At 36.0% G+C, this 6,479-nt stretch overlaps 1 pseudogene; it reads left to right on the top strand.

Moving 5' to 3' along the window:
- Positions 1-337: 337 nt before the first annotated feature.
- On the top strand, positions 338-2,383 carry LOC149896336 (uncharacterized; annotated as a pseudogene).
- The last annotated feature ends 4,096 nt before the right edge of the window (positions 2,384-6,479 follow it).

A 6,479-nucleotide genomic window follows, 5' to 3' on the forward strand; every position in this document is an offset into this window, starting at 1 on the left:
TTGCGAAATCTAATTTAATTTCAAACCAGATCTTTACTGAATGATAGTTTAAACCTTTAATTATACACACTTAAATATTTGTACTAATATCATTGATAGTTTCTTACAAACTTTAAAAAGTACCTGTACATCTGGAATAGACTAGAAAGTAAGAGTCCCGACCGTCACAATTTTTAATGCTTTTTTTTTTCATTGAAAGATATTAGTTCAAAAATTTGAAATTCAAGTAGATTCAGCCTTACTCATTCAATTTTATATCTTGTGTGAACTATTAATAAAACTACAAAATTATGGTTAAGTAGTTATGAAAGAGTGTAAAAATGTCCCGACCGTCACCATGGAATTCCCCTATAACTACATGAAGCTGGTAAACCATAGTGACCCAGACAATCCCTTCATTGCTCCAGATGGGACACACACCCAGCGAATCGAAGCCCAGTGGAGGGTTGTTAAAAGATTTTTCAGGGATAACCTAAACAACAATGATTTTAGCGACACTACTGTTGAATATTTGTGGCGCAGATCGGTTATAAAAACTAAAGCAGATCCATTTTTGGAAATGATAAAATGCATCAAATATACATATAAAATTTAAAAGAAATGATTTGTTTTATTTTATTATATTATTTTATTAATAATTTTGTGATCTGTTTGCAGTCTGTCACTTTTTTCTCAAAAAAAAAAGTGTTGACAACTTGACAGTTCATATCACACAGAATATTTATTGTCTATTCTGCAATGTGCATTATTATTATTATATAAATTAACCTCAAATTGTGAATTGTGTTAGTTGTAAATGTTATTTTTTTTTCAAAAACTAGTTTTCCTTCTAAAAAAGTGAGTAAAGAACATTGCCTCCCCCGTTCGCACCTCTCTCTCCTAAAATTCAGGGCGCATTATTCAAATATTTAACTTCAAAAATTATAAATTTCCTTGTTAATTTTTACAAAAACTATTCATTTTAGTTAAAAAAGAAAAGCAGTTTGCTATGAAAAGTCACTACCCTCTACCTATTTTACAACTCTAAACAATAAAATTCGGGGACATCGAATCAAATATTTAACCGAGAGTTTTAACCAAAAGACCCTACGCTAATGATTCGGATTCAGATTCTGCTCTGTAAAATATGCCGATTCTTCCGATGTAGAAAATGAAGACTTGCAGGATTATTTATTGATGCAACTGATAGAGGACCAAGAAAGGGAGAAAAGATATTTTAATGGTTCAAATAAACAAATAGGAACCGTCAAATGGGTTGACTATGTGCCTCGCAGGTGAATGTGCAATGAATCAGTTGTTTTGACTTTTAAGGAATTCCCGCTTTATCTATGGTTATCTTCACAAATTTATGACCTAAATATATTTTTTATGCTTCAAGCAACAAAAAATATTTTACAACACGGGTGCAAAACATTTGCTTTAGGTTTTTTAATGAATATAGAAAATTTTCCCTTACTCTTTGCGGATTTATTAAATCTAGATCCCCCAATTAAATATCTTCTTCCTTTTAAATACTCACAAGATAATTTAGAGATATATTTTTCTCGCATAAGAGCCCGTGGTCGGACAAATGATAACCCAAGTTCTTTAGAATTTCGGCGAAGATTGAGGAAATTGTTGTTTCGAAACTCGGTAGTACCGAGTCGGTACAGCCCTCAATTAACGCCAATTGTATCGATCATACGTATGAGGCACCTCATGTCTTTGATTATCGGACACAGCCATGTTTATTAGAAACCAGCGCAATATAAAGATGATACAGACACTGAAGATGATATTGAAAACCAGTTGCGGGGTCTTGATTCACAAAATACCCATAGCGATTATCAAGTAAATATCCTTTACTATATAACAGGATACATAGTAAAAAATATAGTGAAACGGGTTAAATGTAATAACTGTAAAAATTTGCTAATTACTGCAGATCATTCACAAACGGATCATTTGTACGTTTTAAATGTAAATCAGTCATTTACAACATTTATTAATCGGGAAAACTGCATTTCCCATCTTTGCAGGTGTATAAAATTGTACTTTTTGCCGATAAAATATTTAGAAGGGCGTCTTATATTAATAATTGAATAGCCTCAGACAAGCAAACTTAAAAATAGATTAATAAATATTATACATCAACATTTCACCCCACAGTTGCAACAAATGTTTCATAATCCAATGGATGATGGTATACATTGCTCTTAATATCACGAATCCAGAATTTTAAAATTAATTTCCGATTATTTTTTGACAATGCGTCTCAGAACGCATCTTAAAAATTGTATGGACGCAAAGCTGAGTACTGTTGAAAGTATCAAAATATAGAAGTAGTAGAACATCTAGTGACAGTTATGTCAAATGTGTATGTGGTCTATTGTGTCTGTAATGTGTTTTTGAATCTGTGGTTTGAATAAAATATAAGTTAGTCGTTCTTTGTCACTGAAACCGTGTGTTTTATTTGAGGTTATGGGCTCAGCGCACCTCTATAAGTAGTAATTTTGTGTCGAGAAGTAAGTTTCGTACTAATTGAAGTTATAATTGTATCGATCGTGTTATCCAGTGAGTTAACTAACGAGGATGGCATCGAATTACCTAGTCAACGTGCCCAAACTGAAAGGTAGAGAAAATTACTCAGAATGGGTTTTCGCGGCAGAGAATTTTCTAGTCCTGGAGGATATGGTGCATTGCATCAGGCCAATATCTGGGAAGATGATAGAAGCTGCAGAAGATGCGAAAACAAAGGCAAAGCTTATCATGACTATAGACAGCGCCTTGTACGTGCATATCAAGGAAGTCAAAACATCGTCAGAACTTTGGAACAAGCTTAAGACATTATTTGATGATTACGGATTTTCGCGAAGCGCGCGATATCTCTTTTGCGAAACCTGCGGTCCTGTGTTCTGAAGATACATTAGCATAGCGGAAGACGCAAATATGAAAAAAAGGCTGAAAAGAACATTCCAATTTTCCAATGTTAAATACTTGAACATCTATTTGTTAGCAAAAACTCTACAGTAACTATAGTAGATGCATTAGAAAAAGTTTCAACGCAGCACTTTTCAAATGTTACTAATGATGAATTTGATCTTTTTGGACAAACTATAGCTCAACAAACCCGAGTGCAGCACTGGTACCAAAGTATACACACGTAACACGGGAGTTCACGGGTGACGTTTGGCGTTACAGCTATAGATCTCAGTTATTTTATTGTTTTAAATAGTTTTTTTGTGATGAATATCATAACAAAGTATAAGTTTTAATAGTTTATGGTTCCGAGTACTGTGTGGAGTGTTATCTCATTACGGTGTAACATATTAACAGTGTTATAAAGTGAACAAAGTTATAACCCAAGCATTTGCAAATTAATAATTATCTACTCGAAAATATCGGACGTTTACGCTTACTACTTTAGTGTTTAATATTCGATATCGATATTGTTCTTCAAAAAACGTCGAACACAAAACATTTACTTGGATAGTTACGCGAATATATTCTATAATCAATATTATAAAAGTAAAAATTTGGATAGACTTGATTCCTAAAGTACCGAGTCATTATTGCCGAGCAAGTTCCAGCAAGCTTTATGTTGAGTCGACATTTAGATCCGAAAAACACATGCATGACGTTTTCGTGGAATGGTGTAGACGTAGAGAACATAGTTCCCAAGCAGCAAACAGACCGACTTTCCTAAGAGTTCTGAAACAGGAGAATATAGCAATTCACCATCCACACAAAGACCAGTGTGATACTTGTTGTAGTTTTAATAATAATTCACAAAAGGAGTATGATGACCACATAATTAAAAAGAATGAAGCGCGCTAAGCTAAAAAAGATGCCATAGAATCGGCGAACGAAAAGGTGGTAGTAATCACAGTGGATGTGCAGAGTGTCCTACTTGCACCTAAGCTTTTGGCCAGCTCTTTATATTATAAACTTAAGTTACAATACCATAACTTTACTGTCTATGACTGCAAGACGAGAAAAATAACTATTTACTTTAGGCATGAAGCTGATGGGGGCGTATCCGCAAGTGAGTTTACTTGCGCGCGGTGTGTCCCTTAGACACATAAAACTGAAAGAATATAATAAATTCGATCGCTCTGGCGGGTCACGAGTGGCTGAATTCCGCTCAGGCATCCGCCCCGGAATGTCGCGAAAGGATGAGGGTTCGAGTCCCGCGGACATAATGTTGCTCAGTTCTGATTAAATTATCCCTATCAAAGAGGACAAGAAAGTGTTGTTGTGCGATATACATCCCATTAATAGAGAAAGAAAACATTTCAGAGAGTATCATCATATATTTGTAAATAAATTGAAATTTGATGATGAAAGATTTTATAAATATACAAGAATGACTCAAGAAACATTTGATTGGGCCCAGCACGTAACAAAATATAGTCAATCAGCATAAAAACCTCCGAGAAAAAGTAACAATAATTGTACCGGTCACGCCACGTGTTCTTAAAATCGTGGTTAAGTTATTTCAACAAAATCAGTATGTCGTCAAACACATTGGCATTGATTGAAAAATTAACAGGCCGCGATAATTACGTCACATGGCGTTTTGCGGTCCAAACATATCTTCAACACGAAGAACTGTGGGACTGCATTGTGGATGATCAGACATTGGACAAAAGAAAGGACATTAAAGCACGATCAAAGATCATTCTTTTGGTTGATCCGGTAAATTATGTGCACATACAGGAAGCTAAAACTGCGAAAGAAGTCGGGGAAAATTTGTCTCGTGTCTTCGATGACTCTGGGCTGACACGGCGAGTTGGTCTTCTGGCTGACATGTGTAACACAACGCTTGATGGATGTCCGAACGTTGAGGAATACGTGAGTAAAATAATGACTACTGCTCATAAATTAAGAAACATTGGTAGTATAGATAGAATCAAGTAGATTTCATTTTATAAAAGAAAAATATGCGATGCGATGAGCAACTTGCAGATATCTTTACCAAACCATTGTCTAAAGTCGGGGAGCGGCGGGACCTGGCCGCTTCACCGAAGTCCCTGGTGCATGAGTGTATCCAAAGGAAAGCTGCGTTGCGCTGTATACGCAAACTCAAACGCATGTAAAGTGTAAACTAAATCATAAATGTAATATTATTATGTTGTCAATTAGGTGTAATTGCTCCTCCCCGTGGTCCAAGCCTTGTCGCGGCGGTGGGGCTCAGTAGCTTGGGGTGCAAGCCAGCACCTTGAGTGAAGCGAATATGGACCGAGCTGGTTGCTCTCAGTACCTCTCTTATTAGAAGAGTAAACAGGAGATGCATGGCGCTTTGGCGCGTGTTGTGGCTCAAAGGGGCCAGCGGAGCTTTTGCTCGCAGGATGGCAGACCTTCAAGGTTTGTGAAATCTTTTTGCAGGCGGCGGATTGGCTTCGGCTTAGTATTGACTATCGATGGCTGCACCCGTAACCGTAATAATCGCTAAGTAAACTACGTATTACATAACACACAATAAAATATTAAAACACTAAGACAAAACATGTGGTGAACTATTTACATGGGGATTTCGTCCGTAACAGATAGTGAATTTTAGTCATAACACTACACCTAAAATATGAATATTGCTAACAATCATAAACTTACCGATAACATAGATCAGTTCTGGACCCATCGTCATTTTCATATTTTATTTTCAAATGAACCGGGAGCTCTTTTAATTTCAATTCAAGGTTACGGGCGCAGCCATCAAAGCGGCCATAGAAGGTTCTTTAAATACTTTAAAATTTTACAAAATGTAATCAGTAAACGCTTAATCAATTTAAATAAAAAGTCCCAAAGAGAGAATAACTCAAGAATACATTGAAACGACCTTAGAGCTCTTAGAAAAGGATTGGGGAAAGTTTTCACATCACATGGCGACCCTGCCAGTGCGTCCGCGTCGGATAGCAGTGTTCTAGAATTACGTTCCGTATTTGGCGCCGAAATCGGAGTTTCATCTTCATACTGAGAGCCGAAGGCTTCATAATAAATTATTATGGAGAATTACGCCAGTAATCGGACGTACTTGCAAAGATGGAAGTCTTTTCATATATCGATTTTATTAAAAGCAGACTATTAATAGTATGCCAGATATACGAAGTTAAATTTCAAACCATTCGCTTAATTCAATACCAACATCGTGACAAAATAGAGGCTTACGTAGAGGGTCACATTAATCAAAATACATCCCCTACAAAAATAAGCTTATGCAAAAAATATCATTAGAAAGCAGCTTGGATGTGGACTTCCCCGACGGAACGAGAGCTATTGCAAAGATTGAAGAAGTTTATAGCGGTAGCGTGTTATTTTTATACAAAATAAGTTGGGAAAGAGATTCTACATTACAAACGTAAGCCATATCTTTTGCTTACTTAAATTAATAAAACTTGATATTGGTAAATCGCATCAGAGCCTCAACCATGAGTTGTCAATATGAAGACTCGATTATCGATATCGACTGCGCCTATGTCCCGCTCCAAGTTTGTGAGAAC

This window comes from Colias eurytheme, chromosome 29 (genome assembly GCF_061535395.1).
Source record: "Colias eurytheme isolate Ceu_HAF_F1 chromosome 29, ilColEury1 Martin Lab GWU primary, whole genome shotgun sequence".
NCBI classification, from domain to species: Eukaryota; Metazoa; Arthropoda; class Insecta; order Lepidoptera; family Pieridae; genus Colias; species Colias eurytheme.